General features: G+C 39.3%; 1 pseudogene across 1 annotated transcript in view; it reads left to right on the forward strand.

Annotated features, from left to right (window-relative positions):
- Window positions 1–10,329, forward strand: part of LOC307065653 (3-hydroxyisobutyrate dehydrogenase, mitochondrial-like) — a 28,685-nt pseudogene extending 18,356 nt beyond the window's left edge. Inside the window, exon 4 of the transcript in view lies at window positions 9,289–10,329. The product of the transcript in view is annotated as a 3-hydroxyisobutyrate dehydrogenase, mitochondrial-like (transcript). The remainder of the gene's footprint in view (window positions 1–9,288) is intronic.
- The last annotated feature ends 5,755 nt before the right edge of the window (window positions 10,330–16,084 follow it).

A 16,084-nucleotide genomic window follows, 5' to 3' on the forward strand; every position in this document is an offset into this window, starting at 1 on the left:
CTCCATGGTTTCAAGATTTGACTTCTTTATTGCCCTGTGGTGGTGGGCTCTGTGAACTGCATATTTACGGGTCTGGAGCACGTATCTTCCCGGAGGTATTCAACTCCTCAGGTACAAGCTAAAGAGTAGATGATAAGAAGCATTCAGATTTATTAAAACTAATTAAGAATATCAGTAGCCTGACTGTTGTTTCTAAAAATATAAAATATTTATCCTTCTGTTGTCAAACAACCATATTTCATGAAAAGAAGTATAAATCCTTTTTTGCTTGCAATAAAAGAACAATAATTGAAGGTATTCTTCATTTGGACCAAATACCTTCTCTGAAAATATAAGTGAAAATAGGAGTTGAACTTTCCAAAATATTCTTTAGTAAATAAAACTCCACATATAATTTCAAATTATCATTTAATTTTACCTTAAATTTAAATATCTATATTGACTTAAATGCTGTCCTCTGTAATTTCGGATGATTCCCTCCTTTATATCTTCTTCCTCCCTTCAACAAATAAAATACATATGAATGCCTGACATGAGGTAGGGTATTCTCTGTGAAATAATGATGTTGGTATACTTGATTTTGACTTAGCAGAGGGGTTGAGCCTCTGTGTTGGTGAATTCTCCCCAGATGGTGCGTGTGGAGAGGGTCAGGCATATCTCTGTGCTCCTGAAGTTTTCTCTGTGAAACTGTCAACCTCCAATATCAGAAATAACTTCCTTCGTGAGAAGGATTTTCAGACATGAAAAGTTTTCTCTTAAAGTGCAAGTATTTTTAAAGTCTATAAAATATAGAGCATTATAAATTTTCTTTAGTTACTACAAGCTGAATTTTAACTGAGAAGACTGGGAAGTCCATGTATGTGTACATGCATGCATGCGTGCATGTTTGTGTGCTACACGTGTGTGTGTGTGTGTGTGTGTGTGTGTGTAGGTCTACTGAGGATACAGAACATATTCTGGACATGACAGAGCAGTGGTGTATCAGAAGGGAAAAGAGTATAAAGGACCAGCTTCACCTGCTTAATTTGTCCCCTGACCTGGTGTCGTCTTATTTTCCACCATCCTTTGCTGATCTGTATACTAAATACCCAGGGCTCCTGGGTACCTCCAGGTACCTCTGTAAGTTTTACAAGCCTATCAATATCCCATGTACAGTGGATGGAACCTGGACTTTTTGCCCATATAGTTTTCCTTTCCCTCAGAGTTTTCGTCTGAGCTATGTCATGGGGTAGGTACTGTTGTGAAAATTTGTGCTCACTTGTTAAATAGAAACTACTCATTGAACTGTTTAAACAAATAAACAGTATCTTGAGTCAGTTGCAGGGCACCTCCAGTCTCCACAAAGCAGAGTTACTTTGGGACAGGAAGGTCTTTTACTTTCCCCTTAAATCAAAATACAAAGTTATTGAGCAATTCTAGGACCAACCCTATAGTTGCAAACTTGGGAAGAGATCACAGGATTCTGTAATCGTCTGCTTATCCCCTTATTGGGACAGCAAATAGCTCAATAGTTCTTATACTGAAGTCAAAACGAAGAATAATACCGGAACAAAGTCTGCATTGAAAGTTTGTGTCTTATTTTTATTTTCTCTTGGCACATAGTAGGTAACTGTTAAATGTTCTCTTGATAAATGTTAAAAACACACAAGATACTTCATATACTAGGGGTCATAAAATTTCAACTTTTCTTTTGGTGTAGGGGTTGATGATGAAAAGTTTGGAAACTTCTGATCCATGTTAATGTTCCTGCTTTGAGAACTGCAGGGTGCAGCTTTTAGATGGAAAAAGTTGCCAAGAGGACCAGAAGTAGAATAAAGGCATTTATGTAATTCTTCCTTATAGTTTCATTTATTGGTTTTCAGCATCTAACTTTGAAAAGTTGCCTGAGGCTGCCTAGGGCCTGCAGTAAGGATCACAACAGCTGTGCTGTCCTACCCCCTCCCCACACGTGGGAACAGAACCTACCCAGCAGTGCTAATAGAGGCCCATGGCTTTCCGCCCACCTCGGTACTGCTCAAGGCAGTGGCTTTTTTCTACCAGCCTCACCCTTCTCCATGTGAATCTTTTTCTTCTTTCCAGTTTTATTGAGATATAATTGACATATAACACTGTATAAGTTTAAGGTGTACAACATCATAATTTGATACATGTATATATTGCAAAGTGATTACCACAATAAGGTTAGTTAACACATCCATGACCTTACACAATTACCTTTTGTGTGTGTGTGTGTGTGTGTGTGATGAGAACATGTAAGATCTACTATCTCAGAAACTTTTGAGTATGCAATAGAGTGTTGTTAACTATAGTCAGCATGCTGTACATCAGACTCCCAGGATTTATTCATCTTATAACTGGAAGGTTATACCCTTTGACCAACAACTCCCCATTTCCTCCACTCCCCAGCCCTTGACGGCCACCATTCTACTCGGTTTCTGTGAGAGCAGCTTAGATTACACGTAAAAGTGAGATTATGCAGTGTTTGTCTTTGTCTCTCTGACGTATTTCACTTAGCATAATGCCCTCAAGGTTCATCCAAGTTGTTGCAAATGGCAAGATTCCCTTATTTTTTAAGGCTGAATAACATTCCATTCTACATATGTGACATATTTTCTTTATTCATTTGTCTGTCAATGGACACTATAGAAACAGAAACTCACTCAGTTCCTACAAGTGTCCAAGGTAACAATAGACAAAATATGGATGTTGGTGGGTGTAGATCCAGGCAGTAGGTTAGACTACATCCCACAGGCAGGAAGGCCGCTATTTTAGGAGGAGCTGCTTTGAATATGAATCAAATAATAATTGATTTATATATCACCAGTTCAGAACTAACTCATCTGTTTTAGACACCTCACCATAGATATGAAATGAGAATGAGTGGAAAAAGAGGCTTCTGAAGGCAAACAGTCATAAAACCCATTATTATTCTGTAAAAAGGAGACTATACAGTCTTACCTTCAGAACCTCAAATCAAACAAAGACATGTAGCAGCCTCAGTGGGATATAATCGCAACAGAAAAAATACAAGCAGAAGGCAGAGGAAAAAGAAGTGCCATTTGGTATGGGAATAAATAGGTCTGTATGTCTCAAAAGCCTCCTATAAACATGTCTGGGTGTCAATATAGTGTAATAATTAATATCCATAAACCCTGAGTCTTAAGAAAAAAGAACTGTATCTTTTGCTTTCTTTTAGAAAGGGACAGAAAGGTAACTATATTTGCTCTAATAAATACAGAGACTTAGTGCACTTAAATATTTGATCAACTAATTAAAAAAATGTTTCTTACAGTATACATCATTTTCTGATGAAACAGGGGTAAAATAAGGTTCTAGGGTGTGAGGAGGGCATGAGGTATTATACACATTTTCTTTTCTGTCCTTTTGTGGCTGAATATCCTTTTCCAGGCCTAAAGAAGTAGTAAAATTATGCACCTAAGATTGAATAAAAGGTTTCATAGACATATTTTACATATATGCCATTAGATTTCCACAGAGTTATTTCAGGCTGCTGACAGGTTGCTTGCTTGAGCTGAGACCCCTCTAAACAAAGCCCAGGAAGAAGCTAACCACTGTGAAAGCCAACTTATTTATTCTGTGAGTAACTTGGCTGCAGAGCAGACTAATTACCCCTTTAACCACACTGTTTGAACTCATTGTACTTATCTGGGAATCACTATTCTGAAAGTAGAGAAGGGGACTAGGGAAGTTAAAAGAGACAAAAGATCTAAATATGGTCTCTTTGCAGAATCTCAAAGGTCAGGCAACAGGCTTCTTTCTGATGGTTTTAAAAAGAGAAGATGAGCTGTGGTTTAAAGGTCCACTTTGGAATTCAAATTCTACCTCAGGTGTAGCCTGAAGGCTAGTCTCCACCTGGAGTGAATCACTGAAGGATCATTTCTCAGCACATAGTCAGTGTTTGTTAACTTTTCATATTATTTTATCCCAGTGAATAATATTGATGAGGGATTTTGAAACTATTAAATTCCGCCAAAGGACTTGATTTTGTAATGATACCAAACCTTGGAAAATAAAGGAAGTAGAGATTGGTGAATCCTTGACAAATTATTAGAGTTATAACTGATTGTTTCATAAGGAAAGATAGGGAATGGATCACTTAGGAAACTGAATGAATACTTTGAATCTCATCTATTTCTGTTAAAACTACAGGTTAGTTGAGCTCAAAAATTGTAGGTATAAAAATTGTGTTTTTTGGTAATAAAATTTGTTTTAGCCCTTCTCTCAATTATGCATTTAAATGTTGACCAATTCACAAGTAACTGTTTACAGTCGATGGATTGGCCAGTGGCTTTGGGATCATTCATTTTATAGTCTGGGATTTCCAGTGTGATCTTTATTTTCCCATTTATACTCTATTTCATACATTTTATTAGCAGTAGTAGTAGAAATAGTAGTAGTAGTATCATTATTATTTAGTTAGAGTAGAATTGTTTCTATAACTTCTTACGATCAGACATATACTAAGCAACACACATTTTGAAAGCACTGGTGTTGGAGTAAATTCGATGTTGATGAGACTAGTCACTGCCCTTAAAGGAGCTTGTCTTCTAGTTGGAAAGATGTGACATATACAATAATCTGAGGCATTAAGTAAATACATGGGTCTGAGGGCAGAAGATCCTGAAGGAAGCAAGCTACAAAGAACTCATTTTGAATCCTGGCATTAATATTGGCAGATCTCCTCACACCTTTTTACGACAGTTATAGACAAAGCAAGTAAGACTGGAGAATACACTGCAATGGCCAAAATAAGATTTAATGTCATTTCAGCCTAGGGGATTCTTTCTAGGCTTTGAGTATATGATAATTTAAATGCTACCTAAATAGTAAATTTACTTTAATGCTGACAACGTAGAAAAGATACTTTGCTGCAAAAGTATACACAGTAGTAACAAGTGGATTTTGGAAGAAACTAATATTTTGTCTTATACTGGTAACTACACTATTGCCCCAGACTTAGCAGCAGCCTTTACTCTTTGTTGTTTTCTTCTAAGACTGAAGAGCCTCCTTATTGTTTGTGCTGATTTTTTTTCCACCAACAGATCTCAGAGCAATCTGAGTGCACTGGCCAGTTGGGACAAAATTATCATTAGAATTCTTGGCTAGAGAAGAAAGCTCCTAATTTAAGAATGGCTTTTTGCCTTCTGAGAGCTCAGAAGAGCAAATTGCAAGCCATCTACATTTATAAAACATGTTTTAGTATGGAAAATTTCAAACATCTACAGAAGTAAAAAGAAAGAAGTAGAAACTTTCATCAATTGTTCTCATCAAATATCAATTTCAGGCCAATATATTTTCTCTATACCCTCTCTTACTACTACCACCATAATCCCCAGCAATTTTAAAGCAAATCCCAGATTTCTTTTTCTCAGTGAAAACGTCAGTATACATATTTCTAAAATGCAAGAACTGCCCTTTTTAAGCTCAACTATGTCATTATCACACATCCGCAAATAATAATGATTCCTTAATATCAACAAATAGCCAGTCAGTTCATGTTTCCTTGATTGTCCTATAAATGTATTTTTATTTTAATAACCATTATTTATTTGATTGCTGATCCAAACACAATTTCTTTTAAAGTATAGGTTTAAAAGAACTCAATTTGCTCATTTTTCTTGCAAGTATTTGTCATTGAATTCAAAGCATTCATCCAGTAGGGTTCCCAACTGTCTGGATTATGCTGATTGCATCCCCTTTCTGCTTATATGTTTATCATGCTCCTTTGGCCCATGTATTTACTGTCAGTTGGTAGATAGATCTAGAGCACGGACATAATTCAGGTGTGATTTTTTTGTCAAGTTTACTTCATAGATAATATTGATGAATTCCAAAAGGAACTGTAAAGTGTCTGTCTTACTGTGACATTGCAGCCATTAATGATCAATGTCTAGATCCATTAATTTATTAAGGGTACCAAATGGTGATATTCTACTAACTAGATGATTATTCATTTACTAGCTAGAACATTATTTCATCAACCACTTGGTTGCCCTGAGTTACAGTTTAATTAGGAAAGGAAGAATAAATGTTTCTTTTATTTTATTTACCAGTTTTACAAAAAAAGAAAAAACAAGAGAGAGAAAGGTTGACTCTTCCAAAGATGACTAATGAGGTATTTTCTTTCTTTGTTGTTGTTTTCAGTGAGGTTGTTATAAGTATCGATGCAGAGATTGTCCCCTCTTAGGTTCACGGATCCTGTTCAAGTTGGCTCCTGAGTCCTTTCCACACAACCACAGTAGTCTTTGGAGTCTTCCCAGCTGTCTTGTATGACAAGATGTAACAGGAACATCTTGTTCGTTTCTTATGCTGGATTTGAAGTCAGCTGTTTCTCCAAGGAGACATTATCCACTGTGTTTATTCAAACTTGTGTTCCTTCTAGTTTAACCTTCTCTCGAGACATGATTTTTTTTTAAACAAATTACTTACTGAATTTTTCACCTTTTCAAATCTTGCTATTCTCCAATCACTTCATTTCTGAATTTTTCTAATTTTTTTTATGTTTTTCTTAAAACCAGTTTCTATTCCTTTGAAAATTTCTTTTACTTTTTCCGCAATATCAGGCAATAAATTTCATTTGTTCTGTGGACGTGTCTTTCTGTCACGTGTTCAGGATTTGCTGGAACTTTCTTTTCACCCTTCTTTTTTCTTTTTTTTTCTCACTGATTTTCTACAGGATGTGAATGGAATACTCTTCTGTCACTCATTTTTAAATGAAATAAGTTTCCACTTTAGGAGGGAAACATAGATCAGAATATAATTTCTAGCTTCAGAACTCCAGGGCTCACTATCTTCTATTATTTTCACAACATAATTTTATTTATTTATTTATTTATTTATTTATTTATTTATTTATTTTTTGCGGTACGCGGGCTTCTCACTGCTGTGGCCTCTCCCGTTGCAGAGCACAGGCTCCGGATGCGCAGGCTCAGCGGCCATGGCGCACGGACCCAGCCGCTCCGCGGCATGTGGGATCTTCCCAGACCGGGGCATGAACCCGTGTCCCAGCAGGCGGACTCTCAACCACTGCGCCACCAGGGAAGCCCCACAACATAATTTTAAAAAATGACCTTAAAATTTCTAAAATCTTCCTCCTCGGCCCTCCTATGCCCATTTACCCAGGCCTCCTCTTTCCTGTCCTTGTTGAGTATGGGGATTTGTTCTGGAATGGTGCTTTGGTTTGATAGATGTCAAGGTTTCACAGACCCCAGAACACTTGGCGTCCTCAGAACATTTCAAAGTTCTTGCACTCAGCTGCAAAGTGGAGCCTGCAACATTCACTCCCAGTTTCTGCCGCTGTTCTCAGTGAGTTTTTCAATCTCAGTGAGTTCGTGAACCATAGTAACCTTTGGCTCTCCTGAAAGAGAGAGAGAGTCCTTCCCTCGTCTTCCTCCCACACACCTTGGGATACACATATGTAGGTCTTTTTCCTGTTGTTGATTTGTTCCTACCTGGCTGTATGTTGCAGTTCATGTGGACACCTTGCTGTAGATGTTGTCTGTGGGTTTTTGATCTTGCTATCCTAGATGCTTTTCTTTCTTCTTTGTGGGGGTGGGGGGTTGTGTATTTAGGGGAGGGGTGGCATATTCAGGGATAAAAATCTTCTCTGTAGCCACCACCATTTCCCCAGAATCCTCTGCCATTAATATTTAAAACAAAATCATAGGAATCATTATCCGGATCCTTAGGATAATCATTACATTGTATCTGTCTTTTTTCCAGGCTTCAAGCTGCCTGTGGCTCGCCACGTTAGTATACTGACATGACTGGGCAATGCCTAATTTGATGGGCTCTTTCTGTACTACCTTCCTCCTAATCATGACAGTCTTGTACGCTATACATAGTCTTCTTCACTGATAGGGAATTTAGAAAATACAGGAAGCCATGGGTTTAACAGCTGAAAGTGGAATTAATGTGTTCTTTTTCTCAGGTAAAATATCATAAGACTCCTTAGGCCAAAGTTGTAAAATGAAATCGCAACTTTCCTGGAATCATTTTGCAAACGTGAATGCCCACATAAAGTACACTAGGACTTGAATCCAAGGAATAACACATTTTTAGAGCCTCCAAATGTATAAACTTAGTACAATTCTGCATTACTTCTTAAGGCAACTGAAGAAAATAATTTTGTGATCAAATAAATATTGATTTTATTAACATAGTTATTTTAAAAGTTTACAAAACTTATAAAAAATGTTAAGGCTCTATCAGCCTCATCAGTTGTTATTTCTTTCCTAGAATCTTGGCTAAAGGAACAGTCGTTTGAGGGGAAACATGGTATAAAATGGGAAGATAATCTAACAGTGAAGATAGTTATATCTCTTCCTGTGTGATGAACTACTCCTAAGCTTGGTGGTTTAAAACAGCAGGCACTTTATCTCCTCACAATTTGTGAATCAGCAGAATGGGCTGGGATCTCCTGGGTGGATCTATCTTGCTTTCACCTGAGGTGACTACTGAGGCTGCCATCATCTGGTTGCTGGACCGGGGCTGGTTGCTTTCACATGTCTGGCCATTGGTGCTGGCTGTGGCCTGTGCCTAGTCTCCACTAGGTTAGCCAGGCTTCCTAACAGGTCAGGTTTCCATGAGGACAAACCCTAAAGCACGAGTACTCTCCAAGCTTCAGCTCTTGATATGCCACTGGGCCAAAGCAAGTCACGTGACCAAGCCCAGGTCAAGGTGGAACAAAACTACACAGGGTGAGAAAACGGGGGGGAGGGGCATTTGCACTGGGGGTCAGTAGTCTAACAAACTGCTGCAATAACTATATAAAGAAAAACACCCCGGAGGACAACTGGTAAAAAATAAATGTGTGCGGGGTGGGGTGGGGTTTGGCGTGCGGGGTGGGGTGGGGTTTGGCATGCGGGGGGCAAAGGCAGTAAACAGGGGCTACCAAAATCTGAAGATTCTGGAATTTTTGGAAAATCCACTGGGATTAAAGGAGTTACACAACCATGTTCTGACACCAGAAGAAAGGTGCCAGTTGAGCATCAGGGAAGTCTAGCGCTCTTCCTCCATCGCATCAATTTTCACGTTTCTTTGACTCGGCATATTTGTAGAATGAATCATGACTTTCTATAAATTTTTAATTCAGTTTTTCAAAGAAATAGTGACCTCGCTTCTATCTGCTGTGTCACAAAAATGCCGTAGAAAAAAATTCCTTCTGTTAAATCGCTCACTAGGTGAAATTGTATGTGTAACCTAGTACCAAAGAGGTATTAAGAATCGCCAGAGCCGAGCCGGCCCTCCGCATCACGCACCCTATAGCAGCCAGTGGGTGAGCCGGGAGTCGAGGAGGTCACCGTGGGAAGGAGGGGCGCGGGCAGCGTGGCAGCCTCCTTCCGTCTCCATGGAGCTACCTCCGGCCTCCGGTACAGGGAATCGTCTGCAGCAGCCAGTGGTGGCCAGCCTTGCAGCGCTGTGTTCTAGGTCAGTAGCTTCCAAGACTCCAGTTGGATTCATTGGAGTAGGCAACGTGGGGAGTCCAGTGGCAAAAGAGCTCATGAAACATGGCTAGCCACTCACCGTTGTTGATGTGTTCCCTGATTCATGCAAAGAGGTTCTAGATGCAGATGAACCCGGTAGTGTCTTCTGCAGGGGATGTAGCCGAAAAAGGTGACAGAATTATTACAATGCATCAATGCACTAGAAGCTTATTGTGGAGCAAATGGAATTCAAAAAAAAGTGAAGAAAGACTCACTATTAATAGATTCCAGTACTGTTGATCCTATGGTTTTCAGAGAATTGGCCAAAGAAGTTGAGAAAATGGGAGCGGTTTTCACGGATGCCCCTGTTTCTGGTAGCGTGGGAATGGCTCGATCTGGCAACCTCACACTTAGGATGGGAGGGCTTGAGCTGCTGTGGTGCATGGGCTCCCATGTGGTGCATCGTGGAGCTGTTGGGACTGGCCAGGCTTCGAAGATCTGCAAAAACTTGCTGTTAGCTATTAGTAGGATTGGAACTGCTGAAGCTATGAATCTGGGACTCAGGTTAGGGCTTGACCCAAAACTCTTGGCTAAAATCCTAAATACGAGCTCAGGACAATGTTGGTCAAGTGACACTTATAATCCTGTACCTGGGGTGATGGATGGAGTTCCCTCGGCTAATTACTATCAGGGCGGATTCGGAGCAACACTCATGGCTAAGGATCTGGGATTAGCATGAGACTCTGCTACCAGCACGAAGAGCCCAGTCCTTCTGGGCAGTCAAGCCCATCGGATCTGCAGGGATGTTGTGCGTGAAGGGCTACTCAAAAAAAAAGACTTCTCATCCGTGGTCCAGTTTTTGCAAGAGGAGGAGACATTCTGAGTTTGCCCTCACAGTTTGGCTGTGAACACTGAAACATTGAAACCAAACTGTGTCTTGGAGCCCCTTATGGCTCACTCCACAGGAAAATGGGCTTAATCAGAGGTCAGCTGTCTGCTTTTGAGTGTCTAGGTCAGGGGTTCCCAACCGCTTGGCCTTGGACGGGTACCAGTCCACAGCCTCTTAGGAACCGGGCTGCACAGCAGGAGGTGAGTCGCAAGCAAGCCAACTAAGCTTCATCTGCTGCTCCCTATGGCTCACATTACCGCCTGAACCTCACACACCCCGCCCCCCCTCCCTGGAAAAATTTGCTTCCAGGAAACCGGTCCCTGGTTCCAAAAAGGTTAGGGACCTCTGGTCTAGGTCACAATAGATCCTGGGATTTTTCACCCATTCTAAACTGCTTATTCTTTTTATCTATTTAGCAAACATATCATCTGTAATTTTTTTTTCTGCAAGCCACTGATGGTAACTGCTAGCTAGCTAGCTGATTGGCCTTTTTCAAAAGTTTGATTCCTGAGCATCTTCAGCTAAAACGCTGCCTACTTCACTCAGGATATTATTTACTCCACTTTACAAATAAAACTAAAATTGTTTTCAACAGGATAAAATCTATCCTCGAGGAAAGAAAAGAAATTGGTGTGAGAAAAGATATTAGAGAAAGGGGAAGTATAGTGAATTACTACCTGTGTCCCTCAGAAAATTTGTCTTTTTAAATAACCCAGTGGTGATATTCTTGCATTGGGATTACTGGTTTATTTTCTAGGAGTTGTTAAAGCAAGAGAACTCCTTGCTGCATGTTATGTAATTTGGACTCTGTTACATTATCTTGTTGTGCCCCTCTTGTAACAACTTCCCATACTCAGCAAACTTGTTTTTTTTCATATTTTTGCTCCCTTGTCCATTTTTACTGCATATTTTTTGACTTCAAAAGAATGACATCTTTAGAACTGTTTCAGAGCCAACGATGATATGTGCTTTAGATAATTATTACACTATGCTAAATATAACCATATTCTTTTGAATTCAAATAAATTTCTATGCTGATAAAAAAAGAGGCACATTTCATCAATGTTTAAATAGTATCCTTCCTCCTCTAAAACTTAAAATAGGATTCAGTCTGATTCCTAAAGGGTTATTTTCTTCAACAACAAGAGCTGACTTAGGCCATTTCTTGGCAGTGGAATCTGAGCATAGAGGTCCCTGTCTGACTGCCCTTTGTTTCTCACTCACAGTATCCTGGGTGAGTGTAATGGATGGGCGTGCCCTTATGACTTAGCCCACTGCTGCTGCTCCTGATGAGGGCTAATGGTGTGGGCCACTTTAAATCTTGCCCAGCAAAGTGCTGACATCTGGGGTTTCCTATCAAGTTTACCAGATATTCCACAGTAATTTCATAATTTACACAACATAAAAACACTGATTTTGAGCTTAGGAAAGCATTTCATTTAAACAGATACAGAACACTACTCTACAAAATGGTTTAAAATTTGTGAGCAATTGCATTAAATAAACTCTAATATAAATTAATCTAATACAAGTAAACTAATAGTTGCAAAGCTACTGGTCGCTTCAGAAGCGGTGGCTACGGATAACTTCAAAGTTGTTTCCTCAGTTCATTAAGAGGAGAAACTATTTGCTGTCAGCTTCTTCTTGGGGAAGCTTAGTTTGATGCTGATTCGCGTTATGAATGTATAGGAACCATTACTGGTTCTTCCTTTCCATATTCAGTGCACCATTATACTTCTATCCTCTTAAGATCTGGATATCTGTTACTGCTGCCGTTGGCTGGAGCCTGGGAGGAGGAAAGCTATCAAGAAAAAAGGTCAACAAGTGTTAAAGATTTTTAGCATACCACTGAGACTTTTTATCAACCATAATCATAAGAAATAATAATTAAAATTACTTATAGCCTGGTCAGTGAGACCTTGAGTAAATTGTGGAAGCATCCATGTTTCATACAGTTTCAGGGGATGGATATTTCCTGTTATTAACTCTATATCCTCTTCAACTGGAACAGAGAGACCTTTCTCTGTTGAAGCAGTTTTGTCTTTTTCCTGGGCATTTTCAGTTTTCTCTTATGAGAGACTTGTAAAGCTTACATATACAAACTTACACATACACGTATAAAGCAAAGAAGGGATAGAGCAGTCTTGAGAGGACACGGTTTTGTAGCAGGCACACAAGACAGAGGTAATACTCCCTGATTGCATTTGCCTCCCTAGCCCCATCTCCTTTGTGGAAAGCATCAGCATTCTGACTGGTCTCTGCGCCCCACTAACTGGACGGAACACTGCATTGGCATTCTTAGGGAGCACTGATGGTCCCTCCGGAAACTGTGGTTAGAGCTTGTGCAGCCAAAGTGCACAGGAAAGAATCAAATATACTTCATATAACATGCTTACTCTGTTTTGCTTAATTAGCACTTATTCCCTGTAAGAGGCTGATTTCTGCTTTGACAGGGAGTAATCGAACTCGGTATTCACCCAAACCATAAAATTAAAGTTAACATACCTCAGCTTTTCATCCTACTGGAAGAAATGTATGAAATCTAAAGTTATTTTTTAATTGCTGCTGTTTAGAATGCCTGAAGCCCATTTGCTGAACTTGTTAAAGAGCAGTGTTAATGAGGGTATTTTTTGTTTCTTTCTTTTCCGACCACAGCATGAATTCTCAGCCCAAAGTGTGCCCTGTTTCCCACAATAGAGATGGGAAAAAGTGCGAGTCTCTCACCACAAAGCATGAGACAACTACAAATACTTCTCTCCCAGAGTTAACATTGATGAGAGTCTTTGTGGAAAAGAACTTCCTCTTTTTGCGGGAATACAGTAGAAATGCAAGATGTATTCTCCACAATTTCACTACTGGAAAAATAATTTCATAGTCTCTCTCTCTCCCTCTCTCTCTCTCTCTCTCTCTCTCTCTCTCTCTCTATATATATATATATATATATATATATATATATATACATATATGTTTTTTTTTTTTTTTTTTTTTTTGCGGTACGCGGGCCTCTCACTACTGTGGCCTCTCCCGTTGTGGAGCACAGGCTCTGCACACTCAGTCTCAGCAGCCCTGGCTCACAGGCCCAGCTGCTCCGTGGCATGTGGGATCTTCCCGGACCGGGGCACGAACCCGTGTCCCCGCATCAGCAGGCAGACTCTCAACCACTGCGCCACCAGGGAAGCCCCATAGTCCATATTTTTTATTGGTCTTCTTAAAAACATATACAGTGTTTACAATAAGGAGTAAAAGAGAAGATTTTCAATGTGATATTTCAAGGAGCATTTTGTAAAGGCAGGATCCAGTCCCAACTTTGGAAAATTAACACACACCTATGAGATCAAAGAGTCACCTGCAAAAAATTTTATTATGTTTTTCTTTCATACTAGTTTCCTAAAGGTGCATTGTTACTTCTTGGTAATGTAATAGTCAGAAATGACTATATGGTGGCCATTTGAGGAAGAAGTAGCTCTTACATAAGTGTCTAGTGACCTTATCTCTTTTGATACAATACCTCTTGGTTTCAGAGGCTTGCACAGATTTCCTCTAAATGAATAAACTTAGTAAGATTTTTCTAACTATCAATCTAAAAGTAGATTTAGAAATCTACTTCTGAAGCAGTTTTGTTAAGTAATTATTGGTCAGTTCTCTTTCTGATTGGTACTTCTTTCTGCAAAACAAATCCCTGTACTTAGAACAATTAATACCACCATCCCTGGCTCCTTGATTATTACACAGTGATGTTTCTTGAGAAAAAAGCTTACCCTTTTTGGGGGGAAACTTCAGTCCATGAAGTAATACTTCATTAAAACTAGATCTGCTTCTAATGCCAGTGTGATGCAGATCAGTATCCCCTTTCTTTTGACTTTCCAGGATGTGTGAAGAGAATGGTATGGTTTGGTTTAGGAAGGGTTGTAGCTTAAGAGGATTGCATTATGTTTCTGTGTCACTTTGGGGGATTTTATTTCAATATTATATCCTGTTCTGTAAAAACACCCTAGTCATTCTCTTACTTCTTATTAAATAATTAAACGCTGCCCTTGGTTTACTTTCCCCTTCTGTTCAGAAGACTCCTCTCCACTCTAGGCCTTGATCTGAGTTCCAATTCATCAGCTTGTAGTAGCTACACTTCTGGTTTCTGAAGTCAGACAGATAATGGGTCCCATTTCTGTCTTCATCAGTTATAATTTAGCCTCTGATATATGCGTACCAGAGCTGGCAGTGACAAACATTTTGCTTCTCCTTATTTTCCCAGGGTTCTGTGCATTTTAATAGAGGATCACAATATTTTAAGTAGAGCTGGGATGGGGTGGAACGAAAGAGCAGGAAAACATGCTTTTAGGAAGGTCTGATATACAAATCACATGGAGGTAACTGCTTGAGAGAAAACCACCCCTACCTGAGTATTGTCAATAAAGTAGCACAGGGAGGCAAACGAATCAATTGTTCACTAAAAATATTCTTCTTTAGAAGAATAAAATTCACAAGAAAGCCTCATTGCAAATAAAATATATTTGTTTTCCTAAAGGAAGATATTTGGAAAGTCGTAGTAAATACCTCCTTTGACCTTCTGTGTCCCTAGTGTTCTATCTCCACTAAGTTTTATGAACACTACATAGAGGAGGAGGCTGAGTCTCAAAGACCATAAGTAAGAGATGGATTTCAGAGCCTTTGCAAGGTCCATTATGCCCCATGACTTCCCATTGCTTGTGCTTTTCATCCAGATAGGTGCTTAGGATACCAGAATGAATACATCTCTTTCGAGAGGTTTTTAACAGACATTAGATACTAAACAAGTACAACACCTAACAAATAGAACAGAATGCTTTATTTAAAGCAGAAACAGAATAAATGCTCACCTAGTATCATTTAAATCCCCATTAAATTATTTTTTGAATCAACATGTTTATATTTGAGGGTATTTTCTTATTTTTTCCTAGTTCCCTTTACTTGCACCTCCTTTCTTTTTCACTTTTCCCAACTGAAATGTTTATGGTTTCAAAAGTAATTACTTCTTGAAGAAAGTTTTCATGTATACTAAGTGCTACCTAATGGAGGCCATGAGCATAGAGTCTGCTAGCATTTAGAGTGGTATAATACATAGCCAGGTTGAATCAAGTGGGAGAGAAGGTTAATCATTCTTTTAAACTGGCAGTGTTGCCAGAGGTGGATTAATGTGCTTTTTGAATCTCTTATGTGCTGTAAGTCTCCTTGATCACAATCACTACGTTAATGGTTGAGGTTTTGAATTAGTGGTGTCTCCTGGGCTCAGCTGGGCCAAGTCCCTTCATCTCTCTGGCCATATTAGGTGATAGTTTTCTCATTTCAATACATGATCTATGTTAGAGGGAGTGTTGACTATACCAGACTTTTAACGTGGGCACCCAGAAAGTGGAAGAATCTCTCTACTGGTGATGAATCATAACTCTTTTCATTGTGAATATAGTCCTTCCCTTAGGTAAGGTAGGAAGACCATGAAAAATAGAAAGTTCTCGGGTGTCTGTGGAAGCTGGAGTGCTCTCGACCTGTCAGCTCACTGGCAGAGCAGGCTTTGTCCAGACACTAGAGAACAAAATGTGAAATTGGCACCAGCCAGCCTCTCCATTGCACAGGATATCCCTATTTAAATTTGACAATCGGGGTATTTTACAATTTGAAATTCTTGTCATCCGGTTTTCTTTAGTTTTTTCTTTGGGTTGAAAAGACTGAGAAGCTTGTTAAAAAGTCTGGAATTCTGATGGTGAGGCTTAACCAA

The sequence above is a fragment of the Hyperoodon ampullatus genome, assembly GCF_949752795.1.
Source record: "Hyperoodon ampullatus genome assembly, chromosome: 2".
In the NCBI taxonomy this organism is placed as follows: Eukaryota; Metazoa; Chordata; class Mammalia; order Artiodactyla; family Ziphiidae; genus Hyperoodon; species Hyperoodon ampullatus.